Below are 18,924 nucleotides of genomic sequence, written 5' to 3'. Positions count from 1 at the left end.
TAGCTGCTATTTTTCCTATATATTCCATATGTACATTCCTATATATATATATATATTTTTTTTTTTTTCCATTGTGATAGCACTGAATCTGTCTTGGGAATAGATTTTTTTTGCCAAGAGACACAGTACCTGGCACATGTTAGCCTCAATAAGTGTTTGTAATAAATCTACTCCCATTTGGGGTTCACTGTCAGAAATCTGATCTTATCACAGAGAGAAAAAAAAACAAAAACCCACCTTCTCTAAATGCACTTCTTGAATAAAGCTAGATTTGTCAACTTTAAAGAGAAAGCTATAAACTCAAAATTAAAATCAGTAATTTTTTATTCTGTCTAAATCAGCAAAATGAACAAAATAGTACTTTTAAAAGTTATATTAATAATAAAACCAAAGTTGTCTTTTTTCCAGTTAACACTCTCAAATTAAAATTCTTCTTAAAATTTGTTACAAAGTTTATCAGTATTGTGAAGAAGTTAACATTTAAATTGGATAAAGAACAAATCACCATAAATTGATTTACTGTTTCAGTGAAAACTAAAAATGTACTTCAATAGACTTTAATATTGTAACTTCACCAGCAAAAAAAGAATATTTTGACTCACAAAAACTAATTTTAAATTTATATAATAGACACATAAAAGATGGAGAGGTGGTAAATTCTCACAACTACCTGTACAAGGTGATAATTTCTCTGAGTGTGTTAATTTTAGAGGTTTCCTATTAATAAATACATTACCACAGGGACAATATTTATATGCAATAGGAACCTAGAGGGGGGAAAAATGAAAAAAAAATCTCTATTTTACTATTTATTAAATTTTTCAAGTGTTTATGTGGTATCTTCAACTAAACAATAGTAACTTGAAGGTAAAAATCACATTTATATTTAAATGCCTCCTCATTAGAGTTAAGAACCATGTCCTTCCCATTCTCCAGGTCCTTTACAATTGCACATATTTAGTAAATGTTTAATGTGTGAACGGCCAGGGGAAGAATGTGAAATACAAAAAATTCATTCCCTAAAATGTCAATTTCAGAATAGTTACAACATGGATTAGATGGGAAGAAAGGAATTAGTTAGAAATTTATTACATTAATCCCAGAAAGAGAAGTTGTTGGCCTGTTCTGCAAATGCTGATAGAGAGAATGTATTAAAAAAAAAAAGATAACATTTGACAGACTTCAAAAGGGAGTAAGGAGTAAGACTTAGATAAATAGATTACTGATAATAAAACAGAACTGAAAATGAATGTAAGAATTCAAACATGAGACGAGAAGAGGGTTAGTGCCAATTATAGAAAAAGGATCATTCACAACAGCCAATTTGAGGGAAAGTAATATGAAAGACTACAAAAAAGGTGCTGAGACATAGGTTTTCCTAGTCTCTGCTTGAGGAAAGACTTTGAACAAATCCTGTAAGCCCTGCAGTTTTCTGTTTCTTTTCTAAATTCCTTTACTACCTGAAGTAGTCCATTATTTTTACACATTAAAAAAAATTTTTTTTTTAATTGAAGATTGCTTTACAGAATTTTGCTGTTTTCTGTCAAACTTCAACATGAATCAACCACAGGTATACATATATTCCCTCCCTTTTGAACCTCCCTCCCAGCTCCCTCCCCATCCACCCCACTAGGTTGGTACAGAGTCCCTGTTTGAGTTTCCTGAGCCATACAGCAAATTCCCATTGGCTATCTATTTTACATGTAGTAATATGTTTCCATGTTACTCTTTCCATACATTTCACCCTCTGTTCCCCTCTCCCCATGTCCATAAGTCTATTTTCTATATCTGTTTCTCCACTGTTACCCTGTAAATAAATTCTTCAGTACCATTTTTCTAGATTCCATATATATGTGTTAGAATATGGTATTTATCTTTCTCTTTCTGACTCACTTCACTCTGTATAATAGGTTCTAGGTTCATCCACCTGATTAGAACTGACTCAAATGCATTCCTTTTAATGGCAGAGTAATATTCCACTGTGTATATGTACCACAACTTCTTTGTCCATTCATCTGTCGATGGATATCTAGGTTGCTTCCATGTTCTAGCTATTGTAAATAGTGTTGGAGTGAGCAATGGGATACATGTATCTTTTCAATTTTGGTTTCCTCAGGGCCTGGCCGTGGGATTGCTGGTTCATACAGTGGTTTCAGTTTTTCACCATTGAGAATAATGTTTGCTGTAGGCTTATCATATATGGCCTTTACTATGTTGATGTACATTCCTTCTATGCCCATTTTTTGAAGAGTTTTAATCATAAATGGGTGCTGAATTTTGTCAAAGGGTTTTTCTGCATCTATTGAGATACGGTTTTTATCTTTCAATTTGTTAATATGGTGTATCACATTGATTGACTTGCATATATTGAAGAATCCTTGCATCCCTGGAATAAAACCAACTTGATCACAGTTTGTGAGCTTTTTGATGTGTTGCTAAATTCTATTTGCTAAAATTTTGTTGAGGATTTTTGCATCTATGTTCATCTGTGATATCGGCCTGTAGTTTTCTTTTTTCGTGTTGTCTTTGTCTGGTTTTGGTATCAGGGTGATGGTGGCCTTGTAGAATGAGTTTGGAAGTGTTCCTTCCCCTGCAATTTTTTGAAAGAGTTTAGAAGGATAGGCATTAGCTCTTCTCTAAATATTTGATTAAAATTCTCCTGTGAAGCCATCTGGTCCTGGGCTTTCGTTTTTTGGGAGATTTTGGATCACGGCTTCAATTTCAGTGCTTGTAATCGGGTTGTTCAAAGTTTCTATTTCTTCCTGGTTCAGTCTTGGAAGATTGAACTTTTCTAAGAATCTGTCCATTTCTTCCAGGTTATCCATTTTATTGTCATATAGTTGTTCATAATAGTCTCTTATAATCCTTTGTATTTCTGCATTTTCTGTTGTAACCTCTCCTTTTTCATTTCTAATTTTGTTGATTTGATTCTTCTCTCTTTTTTCCTTGATCAGTCCAGCTAATAGTTTGTTAATTTTATCTTCTCAAAGAACCAGCTTTTAGTTTTATTAATCTTTACTATTGTGTCTTTCATTTCTTTTTCATTTATTTCTGCTTGGATCTTTCTGATTTCTTTCCTTCTACTAATTTTGGGGGAGGGGTTTGTTCTTTTTCCAGTTGTTTTAGGTGTAAAGTTAGGGTGTCTATTCGATGTTTTTCTTGTTTCTTGAGGTAGGATTGTATTGCTGTAAACTTCCCTCTTAGGACTGCTTTTGTTGCATACCATAGGTTTTGAGTTGTCATGTTTTCATTGTCATTTCTTTCTAGAATTTTTTTTATTTCCCTTTTGATTTCTTCAGTAACCTGTTGATTATTTAGAAACGTGTTGTTTAATCTCCATGTGTTTGTGTTTCTTGCAGTTTTTTTCTTGTAACTGATATCTAGTCTCATAGCATTGTGGTCAGAGAAGATGCTTGATACAATTTCAATTTTCTTAAATTTACTGAGGTTCAATTTGTGACCCAAGATGTGGTCTATTCTGGAGAATGTTCCATGTGCACTTGAGAAGAAGGTGTATTCTTCTGCATTTGGATAGAATGTCCTGAAGATATCAATGAGATACCTCTCATCTAATGTATACATGTGTTTCCTTATTAATTTTCTGTCTTGATGATCTGTCCATTGGTGTGAGTGTGGTGTTAAAGTCTCCTACTATTCTTGTGTTACTGTCAATTTCTCCTTTTATGTCTGTGTGTTTGTCTTATGATGTATTGAGGTGCTCCTATGTTGGGTGCCTAGATATTTACAATTGTTATGGCTTCCTCTTAGATTGATGCCTTGATCATTATGTTGTGTCCTTATCTCTTGTAATCTTCTTTATTTAAAGGTCTATTTTGTCTGATATGAGGATTGCTCCTCCAGCTTTCTTTTGCTTCCCATTTATATGGAATATATTTGTCCATCCTCTCACTTTCAGCCTATATGTGTCTTTAGATCTGAAGTGGATTTCTTGTAGACAACACATATATGGGTCTTGTTTTTGTATCCATTCAGCCAGTCTATGTCTTCTGGTTGAAGCATTCAATCTATTTACATTTAAAGTAATTACTGATATATATGTTCCTATTGCCATTTCCTTAATTGTTTGGGGTTGATTTTGTAGATGATTTTTCTTCTCTTGACTTCTCTGGTAGCTCAGACGGTAAAACATCTGCCTACAATGTGGGAGACCCAGGTTCAATCCCCGGGTCAGGAAGATCCTCTGGAGAAGGAAATGGCAACCGGCTCCAGAAATTGCCATTTTCTTAATTGTTTGGGGTTGATTTTGTAGATGTTTTTTCTTCTCTTGTATTTCTTACTATATAAGTCCCTTTAACATTTTTTGTAAAGCTGATTTGGTGGTACTGAATTCTCTTAACTTCTGCTTGTCTGAAAAGCTTATTTATCCATCAATTTTGAATGAGATCCTTGCTGGGTACAGTAATCTTGGTTGTAGATTTTTTCCCTTTCAGCACTTTAAATATATTCTGCCATTCCCTTCTGACTTGCAGAGTTTCTGCTGAAAGATCAACTGTTAAGCATATGGGGTTCCCCTTGTATGTTACTTGTTGCTTCTCCCTTGCTGCTTTTAATGTTCTTTCTGTTTAGTCTTTGCTAGTTTGATCAGTATGTGTCTTGGCGTGTTTCTCCTTGGGTTTATCCTGTATGGGACTCTTTGTGCCTCTTGGATTTGAATGACTTTTCCTTTCCTTGATTGACTTGTTTCCTTTTCCATGCTGTGGAAATTTTCAACTATAATCTCTTCAAAAATTTTCTCATACCCTTTCTTTTTCTCTTCTTCTTCTGAGACCCCTATAACTCAAATGTTGGTGCATTTGATATGGTCCTAGGGGTCTCTGAGACTGTCCTCATTTCTTTTCATTCTTTTTATTCTGCTCTTCAGAAGTTATTTCCACCATTTTATCTTCCAGCTCACTGATTCATTTTTCTGCTTCAGATATTTTGCTGTTGATTCCTTCTAGAGTATTTTTCATTTCAGTAATTGTGTTGTCTCTGTATGTTTACTCTTTAATTCTTCTAGGTCTTTGTTCATTGATTCTTGCATTTTCTCCGTTTTGTTTTCAAGGTTTTTGATCATCTTTACTATCATTATTCTGAATTCTTTTTCAGGTAGTTTGCCTATTTCCTCTTCATTTATTTGGACTTCTGTGTTTCTAGTTTGTTCCTTCATTTGTGCAGTATTTCTCTGCCTTTTCATTATTTTTTTTTTAACTTATTGTGTTTGAGGTCTCCTTTTCCCAGGCTTCAAGGAAAGTTGAATTCTTTTCTTGAAGAAGGTTGAATTCTTTTTTCCTTTTGGTTTCTGCCCTCCTAAGGTTGGTCCAGTGGTTTGTGTGAGCTTCATATAGGGTGAGATTTGTGCTGAGTTTTTGTTTGTTTGTTTATTTTTTCTCTGATGGGCAAGGCTGTGTGAGGCGAGAATCCTGTCTGCTAATGATTGGGTTTGTATTTTTGTTTTGTTTGTGGTTTAGATGAGGCATCCTGCACAGGGTGCTGCTGGTGGCTGGGTGATGCCCAGCCTTGTATTCACGTGGTTTCCTCTGTGTGAGTTCTCACTGTGATGCTCCCCAGGGTTCGTTCTCCGGTGGTCTCGGGTCTTGGGGTCAGTGGTCCCACTCCAGAGGTCAGGGCTGGATCTCTGGTCAGGAACGAAGATCCCACAAGTGGTTTGTCATGGCATTATTGAGATTAAAACAAATATCCAAAAATGAGAAACTAAAAATGATTCCCAGACAAATGGCAGTTACAAAATCAGGCAAATAATAATAAAAATAATGGAATATACACATATACATATACGCCCATGAGCGAAGTCAAAACAGTCCAACAAAAATACAGGAGATTGACCCAGTGAACAAAGGAAATAAAAAATTTTATTTACCAGTTAAGAACAAAACTAACTAAAGCACAAACTGGAAAACAAAACTAAAGTAAGGTGCCAAGTGTGGAATAAAGCAATGAAAACAAACTAACAAATATGTTGAGAGGAAGGGAAAGAAAGAAAAGAAAGAATAGATATGCAAAGTTAACTAGTGGTAGATGAAGAAGACTTATATACATTAAAGATTAACTGCAAGGGGAAAAATACAGTAGGAAAGGCAAACAAAAGAATAAATGTAGAAAAAATATAATAGGTTTTAAAAAAATTAAAAATTAAAGTCATAAAAAAGAGAAAAAACAAAAAGGAAGAAGAGAGAAAAAGGGTGGGTGGGGGGGAGGAAAACTCCACAGACCTGCAAAAGTCTAACGTAGAGACACAGTTTTATAACAACAACAGAAAGTGTGACTGAATATACACATATACACCCATAAGCAAAATCAAAACAGTGCAACAAAAATAAAGTACAATAGATTGACCTGGCAAACAAAGGAAACCAAAAATTATATCTACTAGAACAAAACTAATTAAAGCACAAACTGGAAAAGAAGAGTAAAGTGAGGTGCCAATTGGGGAATAAAGCAATGAAAATAAAACTAACAAATATGTTAAGAGGAAAGGAGAGAAAGAAAAGAAAGAAAGAACAGACATGCAAAGTTAAATAGAGGTAGATAAAGGTTACTATACATTAAAGGTTAACTGCAAGGAGAAAAGAACAGTAGGAAAAGCAAACAAAGGAATAAATGTAGAAAAAAATAATAGGTAAAAAAAAATTGAAAATTAAAATTAACAAAGGGGGGGAAAAAAGAGGAAAACTCCACAGAACTGCAAGAGCCCAACATAGAGGCAGAGGATTATGAAAACAATAAAAAAAATGCGACTGAGAAAAAAAAGCTCAAAAGCTTAATTGGATTTCTTAGTGCCAATTAAATCAACAACTACAACGGGGGGGGGGGGCAGGGGGGAAGGAGAAAAAGAAAAAGAAAAAATAGTCCAAAAGTATCTATAGAACAAGTCAAAAAATAAGAATAATAAATGTTATTCTTGAGTCACTGCTGTCAGAGTCCTTTCCCTCGCCGGGAGTCACAGTCCACCTCACCCCCCTAGAACGCCCTCCAACACTCTGCAGATCTCTGGACCTGCTGTGGGGGCAGCTCAGATTCTAATCTGGTCCTACTCCTCTGTGTTTTTGCCTTCAATGTCCACAGCCATCAGAACTAGTGTGTTTTCTTTTGTGGGAGCTGTCAATGACATTTTATATATTCCACTGACAGAGAGTCTGCCTAGCTGATCATGTGGATTTAATCTGCAGCTTGTACAGCTGGTGGGAAGGTTTTGGGTCTTCTTCCTTAGCCACACCGCCCTTGGGTTTCAATTGTGGTTTTATTTCCACCTCTACATGTGGGTCATCCACTGGAGATTTGCACCTGAAGCTGCCCTGGAGGGCTTGGTTTGCCCCTGTGAGGGCCAGGTGTGGAGGTGGTGCAGTTGCTTGGGTCACAGCGGTTCTGGCAGCACCAGGCACTCAGGGGGGTTGGCAGCTAAGGCAGCAGGAAATATAATGCTCTAGAAGGGTATGGCAACCAGTATTGGCCAATATGCTCCAGTAGTCTTGCCTGGGGATACCTCTCTATGACAGAGAAGCCTGGAAGGCCACAGTCTACAGAGTCGCAAAGAGTCAGACACAACTGAAGCGACCCTGTGTCGAAAGACTTTTTTTGCCTGTGGCAGCTGTGCCCCAGTGAGAGTTGAGTGTGACGGTGGTGCAGCTGCTTGGCTTGCGGGGACCCTGGCAGCACCAAGTGTGCAGGGACACGGACTGCGTCTGCTGCAGGAGTTATGGCCATATTAGAGCCTTTTTTCGAGCCTCTTTTAGCTGGCAACCAGAAGGCCTCTTTGCCAGTCTTCCTCCGTAGCTCCGCCCATTCAGGCACTTAGGGCTCCCTTGCCTGGGGTCCTTCTCTGTCATTCGGGGCATCAGGCACATAGAGGGGGTCCCCCTGTCTGGGGTCCTACTCTGTAGATCAGTGTGCCAGGCACTTAAAGGGGCACCCTGGGTGGGATCGACTCTGTAGTTCAGTGTATCAGGTGTTTGGTGGGCCAGCCTCTCTACTGTTCAGCTACTGATGCTGGCAGGCAGGGAGAGAGAGGCTATGGTGATGGCTCCACCCCGACAGTGACTCAGCAGTAACCCCTTGCTTCCATGGCTGCCTGGCTTTCCTCCACCAGCATTTCCCACCACGATCTCCTCCCTCACATCCCCTCAATCCTGTCTCTCCACAGTCAACAGCAGCTCTCACCCTGGGATTGCTCCACAATCCCTAAACTCCAGCTCCCAGCTGCTGCACCTTCCAGGGGACCAGCATTCCCGTCTGGGGTATCTATGGCTGCAGCAAAGACTCTGATTCTCATTCAATCTAGGCGGCCACAGATCAGCTGTTTCACTCTCAGCCTTAAATGTTTCTTCTCTGACTCAGACAATTGCCCTGTTGTGGGGATCGGACCCTTGCTTCAGTTTCCCCACCCACTGAGGGCAGGTCCAGTCCTACCACCACTCCTGTTTTTCCCTCCTAGTTCCTTCATCCTACTGAGTTTTGCGTGGTTCTATATATTCTTTCCCACTGGTCAGGTATTCCTGTCCGCTCTCAGCTGGTGTTCTGCATGCACTTCTGTGCCTGAAGGTGTAGTCCTGATATATCTGTGGAGAGATGTACTCCACGTCCACCTACTCCTCTGCCGTCTTATTCTCTCTGAAAACTTGATCTTCTTCCAGGAAAGAGTTTACAGTTCAAGATGAGAGTGCTGAATGATGATGGAGGCAGTCCTGGGAGTCAGACAAGCTTCCAGCTGCTCCACAGTCTTCCTGCCAGCCTCTATTTTTACACATTTTTTAAGTGAAAAAAAAAAATATATATATATATATCACTTTAACAACTTCACTAAGGTATAAAAAACATACAATAAAATACATACATTTAAAATGTACAGTTTGATATGTTTTGACATGTGTATATGCCCATGAAGCTATCACAATAACATTTATTTCTTAAAATAACATGTGCATAATAGGAAATCAAAAAACACAAGAAGCAAAAAACAAAGTCATTCATAATCACAAGAAGTTTACCATTTGACGTGTCCTTCCAGGTCTCACTGTGTATTTTCACAACTAAGCATCCATCTTCATGTAATTAAGATCCTATAGTTATGTGTCATGCTGTTTCACACATCATGAATATTTATTCTTTCAAAATCCCAAAGCTATGAGTATTTTGATAACCAAGATTACACTACATCAACTCAATCTGGAAGGAAAAAATTGTAATCCTGCATTTACTGGCTTCTGGCGACAAAAATTTCAGAAAAGACAAAAATGACAACAGGTCTCTAGATAAAGATATTGGCAGAATTAGTATTAACATACCGCATTCCTTTAATGTTCAGTTAAAAATGAGACAGAGTACATAAAGCAACAGAGTACATAAAGTATAATGCTTCTAAGATGCTTCATTATCCAATCTAAATTATTCAAGTATTACTAAACAGATGTTTCCACTGAATTACTTAAAAATGCATTCCTATAGTACAGCCAAGAGATGCACACACATCAGTGGTTTTCATTAAAATATAAACATGGACACATCCACATACATCTCCCCCTTTATACTTCCTTCTGCCCTTCTGCTGCCAAACTAAATGAACAAGTCCTAATATACATTTCTCAGACATGGTTTAACAATTCCATGTCCAAGATGCTGTTTTTTTTAATCAATTATAACAAAGATATTTATAAATTGGTTAATTCACTAGCTCTACTTTTTATCATACATGGTCACCTCAGGACATTCCCAGGTAACTACTGACCAGCTTTCTGCACTATAGATTAGTTTGAATTTTCTAAAGTTATATATAAATGGAATCATAAATACATGATCTTTTTTTTGTTTAGCTTCTTTCACTCAGAATAACTATTTTGAGATTTGTCCATGCTGTTCCATGTAATAAGTTCATTGGTAAATACTATTCCATGTAAGGATATATCATCATTTGTTTATCCATCAACTTGCTGATGTACATATGGACTATTTCCAGTTTTTAGCTATTACAAGGAGAAAGCAATGGCAACCCACTCCAGTACTCTTGCCTGGAAAATCCCATGGACGGAGGAGCCTGGTGGGCTGCAGTCCATGGGGTCGCTAAGAGTCGAACACGACTGACTTCACTTTCACTTTCATGCATTGGAGAAGGAAATGGCAACCCACTCCAATATTCTTGCCTGGAGAATCCCAGGGATGGGGGAGCCTGGTGGGGTGCCGTCTACAGGGTCGCACAGAGTCAGACACGACTGAAGCGACTTAGCAGCAGCAGCAGCTATTACAAATAAAGTGCTATGAATACAACAAATACATGTCTTTGTACAGACATACTTTCTTTCCTCTTGAATAAATGCCTAATGGTTGGCTTATATGTGTGCTCAGTCACTCAGTCGTGTCCAACTCTTTGCGATGCCAGGGCTGTAGCCTGCCAGGCTCCTCTGTCCATGGAATTTTCCAGGCAAGGATACTGGAGCACACCTCCTCTGTCCATGGAATTTTCCAGGCAAGAATACTGGAATGGGTTGTCATTTCATACTCCTGGATTATATAGTAGGTAAGTATCTAATTTTCTAAGAAAACTACCAGACTACTTTCCAAAGTGTACCAATTTACATGTCACCAATAGTGTATGAGAGTTTCAGTTCCTCAATATCCTCAGCAAGACTTGGTAGGTTCAGTGTTTAATTTCAGCTATTCTAGTAGGGTAGTGGGGTTTCATTATGGTAATATGCATATCCCACATGTTCAACATTTTTTTCATGTGCTTATTGCCATCTATATGTCTACTTTGGTATAACATCTATTTAAATTTTTGCCCCTGTTTTAATTAGATGTTCTTATTATTGAGCTTTGAGAGTCCTTTATTTTGAATACAAGTCCTCTATCAGTGTCTTTCAAAAAGAAGTTTTAATTTTGATAGAGTCAAATATATCATTTTATCAATTTTTCTTTTATGGATCATGCTTTTGGTGTGTAATTAACAAACATTTGCCTAACTTATGTTAATAAAGATTAATTCTAGAAGCTTCATGGTTTAAAATTTAACTTAAAATGTACAGTTTTAATTAAAATGGCTAAGATGATAAATTTTATGTCATATGTATCTCACCATAACAAAAACAAGTGGGGAAAAAGTTTTTTTGAGTTTTTGCATGTTCTATCCAGTTGCTACACAACTACTTGTTGAAAAAAATTCTCTCTCTACCACTGTGCTCACGCTACAGAGATGAAAGGACCTACTATCCAAAATTTGGTTCAGATGTTGACCCTGATGATACCATCCAGCACCTGGAAGGTATGTAAAGGGTTTCATAATGTGTCTTTTTGGGGAGAGCAGGGAAAGCTCCTAAGGAGGTCTAAGATGGTTTGAGAGAGCAAGGTAAAGAAAGTGGTCCTGTTTTTACTGTAGTTAGGGAAACGGACTGGGGTAAGGGTTTCTGTATGTGAGTAGCTGTGGCTTACATGCCTTGAACTTTCTGTCAGCATTAAAGAAGAAAGTATGTGAGCTTTCTCATCAACTTCCCCAGATATAGGACAGAAATGGATAGAAGTGCTAGGGCTTCAAAAGTGTTAGCGATCAAGTATCAAAACCAGAGTCAGGCATTTTATTACATTCAGTCCTCATACTTAACTGGTGACATTTCACTTAATTGAATGTGAACTTCTTTAATTAAGCCATTTTGGCACTATATGAGGTTGGCAGCTTGAGAGTAATAAAGGTGAGAGTTCCACTGAATGCCATGTTCAGCAGCTCAGCATTGCATATTTTGAGGAGTGAAATGAGTGTCTTGGTCACTATAGATAATATCTGGAACTTCAAAAGGGATAAATAATGTCTTGATGAGGTCTTGTATTGTGGCTTTAGCATGTGCAGAGAAATATTTGGTTAATACTGGGTGTCTTGTAAGGCAAGAGATTCCCAGAATTCTTTTTACCTAAAGGAGCAACCTTGGGTAAGGAGTTGTTGCTGTCACTGGCAGGACCAGACAACCAACTATTGGCCATGGCTCAAGAGTCAGAAAAAATGTGAAAGAGAATTGACTGTTGGGTAGAGCATATAGTGCTAAAATAACTGTGTGAAGTTTGGCCAGTAGTGCCAACCCTCAGATCCTGCCCTTGATCAGGAACATTCTACTTAAGTAATTAACAGCAACAGCTTTCCCATGGGCTCCATCAACTGTGATGCCATCCAAAACTGTACAAACTCCTTTCAATGTTCACTAAGTTGATTCCCAGGGGCTCCCCAAGTATCTAAAAGGTCCAATAGAAGGGTGACATCCTCCAGCACTATGGCATCTAGCAAAGGACTGAGGACAAGGGAGACCAACCCCTCCTGTAGGGGAAATATGCCAGAGGCTCAGGTTTAACTATACTGTAGGTACTGCTTTTGTTTTGGGAAGGAGGGCTTGATGATGTACTGAGTACTTCCATGACCTAAGGCATAATAGGCAGCTGAGGAGGAAGGGTCATGGTCTCAGGACCTATCAGATTTTCCAGGAAAAAATAGTATGTAGCCAGCAATTACTACTAACAGTGTATAGCATGGGATCAAGGAGGGCAGCTTCTTGCATCAAAAGTTTCCAGACAATTTATGGCCATAATTGGTAGCGGAGAGACTTTAGGCAGCAGTGGAAGAGGTTGCTAAAGCCTCTACAGTGAAGAGGTCTTTGGGGGAACTAAGGTGCGGGGAAAATACCTAGACAACATGGCATCAGTCAGGCTCCCCTGCCCCACTCCCTCACGCCCTCTTACCTTGTGTTCTGTAAACAATATTGCTGACCTTGCATGGTTATGTAGCAGCTGGAGCACTGTGCCTGCATACCCACTTGACCATGGGCCACTTTTGTTCTGTCTTAGTATATCAGTACTATTTGAGGACTCCTGGCTGCTACTGCCCAGAGAGAATAAACATGTCTGCAGTCCCCACAGCTCCTCGAGCCTCCTTCCAGCTTCCCCGGTCACACCTTACCTACCTTGGGTTCAGTGAACCATGTGAGCAGCAAGACATAGGGAACTTCATGTTTTTCTCAACCTGGACAAAATTTCAGAGCATTTTGTTATAGGGTCTCCATTCAAGGTATCTGTAAGTAATAGTATAAATAGGCTTAAGTAAAATTTGTAAATGAGAAATGTGTTGTCTTCAAAAGCTCAAAGAGCTGAAAAGATATTAGGCTTATTTGAACACTGACAAGAGGGCCAATCCCCTTCTTGGATTGCAGCCTTATCATGGCAAAGGGGCTTGCATAATTCAATGAAGCTATGAGCCAGGCTGTGCAGGGGACCCAAAATGGATGGGGCATAGTGAAGAGTTTTCTGACAAAACATGGTCCACTGAAGAAGGAAATGGCAATCCGCTCCAGTATTTTTGCCTGGAGAACCCCAGAGACAGTATGAAAAGGCAAAAGGTATGACACTGGAAGATGAGCCCCACAAGTTGGAAGGTATCCAATAAGCTACTGAGGAAGAGCAGAGGGCAATTACTAATAGCTCCAGAAAGAATGAAGTGGCTGGACAAAAGCAGAAAAGACACTTAGCTATGGATATGTCTGGTGGTGAAAGTAAAGTCTGATGCTGTAAAGAACAATATTGCATAGGAACCTGAAATGTTAGGTCCATGAATCAAGGAAAATTGGACGTGGTCAAGCAGGAGATGGCAAGATTGAACATTCTTAGGACCTATCAGTGAACTAAAATGGACGGGAATGGATGAATTTAGTTCAGATGACCATTATATCTACTACTGTGGGCAAGAATCTCATACAAGAAATGCAGTAGCCCTCACAAGCAACAAAAGAGAGTCCAAAATGTAGTACTTAGGTGCATCTCAAAAACAACAGAATGATCTTTTTGTTTCCAAGGTAAACCATTCAACTTCACAGTAATTCAAGTCTATGCCCCAACCATTGTTGCTGAAGAAGCTGAAGCTGACCAGTTCTGTGAAGATCTACAAAACCTTCTAGAACTAACACCAAAAAAAGATCTACTTTACACTATAGGAGATTGGAGAGAAAAGTAGGAAATCAAGAGACCAGGAGTAACAGGCAAGTTGGCCTTGGAGTACAAAATGGAGCAGGGAAAAAGCTAACAGTGTTTTGCCAAGAGAACACACTAGTCATAGCAAACACCCTCTTCCAACAACCCAAGAGACAACTTTACACATGGAGCAAGTGTTTTTTACTTTCATGGCTGCAGTCACCATCCACAGTGATTTTGGAGCCCAAGAACATGGTGTCTGTCACTGTTTCCACTTTTTCCCCATCTATTTGCCGTGAAGTGATGGGACTGGATACCATGATCTTAGTTTTTTTAAATGTTGAGTTTTAAGTCAGCTTTTTCACTCTCCTCTTTCACCCTCAAGAGGCTCTTTAGTTCTTCACTTTCTGCCATTAGAGTTCAGTTCAGCCGCTCAGTCGTGTCCAACTCTTTGCAACCCCATGCATCACAGCACGCCAGGCCTCCCTGTCCACCACCAACTCCCGGAGTTTACTCAAACTCATGTCCTTCGAGTCGGTGATGCCATCCAGCCATCTCATCCTCTGTCGTCCCCTTCTCCTCCTGACCCCAATCCCTCACAGCATCAGGGTCTTTCCCAATGAGTCAACTCATTGTCTAGGTTGGTCATAACTTTCCTGCCATTAGAGTAGTATCACCTAAATATGAGGCTGTTCATATTTCCCCCAGTAATCGTGATTCCAGCTCGTGATTTATCCAGCCCAGCATTTTGCATGGCGTACTCTGCATGTAAGTTAAATAAGCAGGGTGATAATACACAGCCTTGTATTCCTTTCCCAATTTTGAACCAGTCAGTTGTTCCATGTCCAGTTGCTTCTTGACCCACATACAGTTTCTCACCACACAGGTTAGGTGATCTGGTATTCCCATCTCTAAGAATTTTCCACAGTTTGTTGAGATTCACATGGTTAAAGTTTTTAGCATAGTCCATGAAGCATAAGCATATGTTTTTTTGGAACTCCCTTGCTTCTCCATGACCCAACAAATGTTGGCAATTTGACCTCTGGTTTCTCTGCCTCTTTGACACCCAGCTTGTACATTTGGAAGTTCTCAGTTCATGTACTGCTGCTGAAGCCTAACTTAAAGGATTTTGAGCATAACCTTGCTACCATGTGAAGTGAACACAATTGTACAGTAGTTTGAACATTCTTTGGGATTGCCCTTCTTTGGGACTGGAATGAAAACTTGATCTCTTCCAGTCCTGTGGCCACTGCTGAGTTTTCCAAATTTGTTGACATATTTAGTGAAGTGCTTTAACAGCATCATCTTTTAGATTTTAAATAGCTCAGCTGGAATTTCGTCTAGCTTTTTTCTTTTTTTTAATTTTATTTTTTTCCATTTATTTTTATTAGTTGGAGGCTAATTACTTTACAATATTGTAGTGGTTTTTGACATACATTGATATGAATCAGCCATGGATTTACATGTATTCCCCATCCCAAGACTCCAGTACACATCTATTAGAATAGCCAGAATCTGAACACTGACACCACCAAAGGCTGACAAGGATGTAAAGCTATGAGAACACTCATTCATCGTTGGTGTGAATGTAAAATGCTACAGCCACGTTAGAAGACAGTTCAGTGATTTCTTACACATCTAAACACACTCTTATCTTACAGTCCAGCAATTATGCTTCCTGATATTCACCTTAAACAGTTAAAAACATATCTACACAGAAACCTGAACACAATGTTTAAAACAGCTCAATTCATAACTGCCAAAACTTGGACACAACCAAGATGTCCCTCAGTAAGCAAATAGATAAACTGTGGAACTTCCAGAAAATGGAATATTATTCTTTTAAAAAAGAAGAGCTATCCAGCCCTGAAAAGACATGGAGGAAGATTAAATAGATATTAATAAGTGAAAGAAAATCTGAAAAGGTTACACCCTATACGATTCCAACTATCTGACATTCTGGAAAAGGCAAAACTAAGGAGATGGTAAACACATCAGTGGTTCCCAGGGATCATGGAGAAGGAGGGATGAACAGGCAAAGCACAGAGGATTTTTAGGACAGTGAAAATACTCAGTGATATTGTAATGGCGGTACATGTCATTATATATTTATTCACACACAGAATGTACAACACCAAGAGTGAATAATAATGTAAACTATGGACTTCAGGTGACAATGATGTGTCAATGTAGAGTCATCAATTTTAACAAATTTACCAGTCTAGTGGAAGATGCCACCATGAAGGAGGCTGTGCACGTGGGAGGGCAAAGGGTATATAAGAAATCTCTGTACCATCTTCTCAACTTGGCTGAACCTAAAACTGCTATAAATAAAGTCTTACTGTGTGTTCATTTCAAAATATATACAAATATCAAATCACTATATTATACACCTGAAACTAACCCATTGCTATTACTAATACATATAACTAATATAACATTACATCAATTATATCAATTTTTAAAATATTTATTGTAGTTGATCCACAATGTTAATTTCTGCTGTACAGCAAAGTAATTCAGTTATATATATGTGTGTATATATATATATATTCTTTTTCACATTCTTTTCTATTATGGTTTATCATAGGATATTGAATATAGCTCCCTGTGCTACACAGGAAGACCTTGTTGTTTATCCACTATATATACACCAGTTTGCATCTGCTAATTCCAAATTCCCGATCCTTCTCCTGTACAACCCCTGTTGGCAACTGCACGTCTGTTCTCTACGTCTGTGAATCTGTTTCTGTTTCATAGATATGTTCATCTGTGTGGTATTTTAGATTCCACATACAAGTGATATCATATGGTATTTGTATTTCTCTTACTTCACTTAGTATGATGATCCCTAGATCCATCCACGTTGCAGCAAATGTCATTGTTTCATACTTCTTTAGAATAAGTAATATTCCATGGTACAGATACACCACATCTTCTTTATCCATTCATCTGCTGATGGATACTTAGGTTGCTCCCATGTTTATAGTGCTACTATAAATATAGGGGTTCAGGTATCTTCTCAAATTATAGTTTTATCTGGCTATATGCTGAAGAGTGGGATTGTTGGATCATATGGTAATTGTTTTTAGTTTTTGAAGAACCGCCACACTGTTTTCCACAGTGGCTGCACCACTTTACATTCCAACCAATAGTGTTCCCTTTTCTCCGCACCCTGTCTTACATTTATTACTTGTAGACTTGTTTTTTTAAGGTTAATTTGTGCTTTTATTTGTCAGTATAATTTAACTATAGTGGCCTAGAAACTTTTTTGATGTTAAAAAAAAATCACAATCCAACAAACACATACACATATATAATATACATATATTTATAAAAGTGAAACAAAAGTTTTGCCAAAAACTTCTATCCTGAGTGTTAATTTTTTGAGACTTTTTAAAAGAAGTTTTAGGTTTACAACAAAACTGATAGGAAAGTACCGAAATTCCCCATATCACCCCTCTTCTCACATGCATAACCAGTATCAACAGAGTAGTACCTTTAAAAAAAAAACAAACAAGGACGAACTACATTGATACATAGCACCAAAGTCAAAGCCCACAATTCACTTTAATGAAACGAATAGTGTTCCACATTCTGCGGATTTGGACAAAAGTTTGATGACAGATAACCATTTTTATAATATCATTCAAAGTATTTTCACTGCTCATAGAAACTTCTGTATCTGTGTATTCATCTCCCCTCCACCCCCTCAAACTCCTGGCACTGATTTTTTAATTGTCTCCATAGTTTTGTCTTTTCCAGAATGGAATATAGAATCTTTTTTTTTTTTTCTTTCTTTTTCCTTAAACAGAGAGGTTCAAAGCTTTTATGTCTGTAAGATCACTCATGGCCTACCCATGTATGGACCAAATAGGCTCTAGGTGGCAAACTCACCTACTAAATACTGTAGCTTTCCTTCAAATATTGAGCCCTGTCCCACTGGTCCTGCCCAGAAGCCATGTGGAGGTACAGGGGGACATGTGTTGGATACTTGTTCATAGAAGACCACAAATTTTGTGCCTCTTGTTACAATGAACCCAGATTCCTGTTGGGTGTGTTGTAAGCAAAGGAGCCATTTCTTCAGGCCCCCTACTCTGAGCATACCTCAGACTTTTAAATGATGGCCATTCTGACCAAAGTGAGGTGGTACCCCATTATAGTTTTGATTTGCATCTCTCTAATAATTAGTGATTATGAGCACTTTTCATGTGCCTATTGGCCATCTGTATGTCTTTCTTGAAAAAATACCTACTTAGGTCTTCTCCCCATTTTTCATCAGGTTGCTTCTTTTTTTTGTTTTTGAGTTGGATAAGCTGTCTATATATTCTGGAAATTAAGTCTTTGTTGGTAATATCATGTACAATTATTTTCTCCGTAATTATATACTAAATTTATAATTATGTTTGTAATATATAGGACTTCCTGGTGGCTCAGTGGTAAAGAATCCACCTGCCAATGCAGGAGACAGGGATTGGATCCCTGGGCAAAGAAGATCCCCTGGAGAAGGAAATGGCTACCCACTCCAGTCTTTTTGCCTTGGAAATCCCATGAACAGAGAAGCCTGGCGGACTACAGTCCATAGGGTCACAAAAGAGTTGGACACGACTTAGCAACTAAACAACATGTAATCATAATTATGTATATTATACACTATTACACCTTAATTTCTAAAACTGAATTATAGTTGATGTACAATGTTATATGCTATATGTATATAATAAAATATTGATACAAAATTTTTAAAGGTTATACTCCATTTACAGTAGTTATGAAATACTGGCTATATCCTGTTATACAATATATCCTTTTAGCTTATTTATACATGACAGCTTCTAGTTCTTAATCTCCTACCCCTATATTGCCCACCCCCCCTTAATTACACCTCAATTTTTAAATAGTCTTTAAAAATTAATTTTAGACAAAGGAGACAAGAATATACAATGGAGAAAAGACAGGCTCTTCAGCAAGTAGGGC

General features: G+C 38.1%; 1 non-coding gene across 1 annotated transcript; it reads right to left on the bottom strand.

The window, feature by feature from the left end:
• Positions 1-17,928: 17,928 nt before the first annotated feature.
• Positions 17,929-18,057, bottom strand: LOC139030108 (small nucleolar RNA SNORA11). The gene has a single exon (XR_011482421.1). It is a non-coding gene; the product is annotated as a small nucleolar RNA SNORA11 (small nucleolar RNA).
• Positions 18,058-18,924: the final 867 nt, after the last annotated feature.

The sequence above is a fragment of the Odocoileus virginianus genome, chromosome 20 (assembly GCF_023699985.2).
Source record: "Odocoileus virginianus isolate 20LAN1187 ecotype Illinois chromosome 20, Ovbor_1.2, whole genome shotgun sequence".
NCBI classification, from domain to species: domain Eukaryota; kingdom Metazoa; phylum Chordata; class Mammalia; order Artiodactyla; family Cervidae; genus Odocoileus; species Odocoileus virginianus.
The sequence above is the reverse complement of the archived record's forward strand: the minus strand, read 5'-3'. Positions and strand labels throughout refer to the sequence as shown.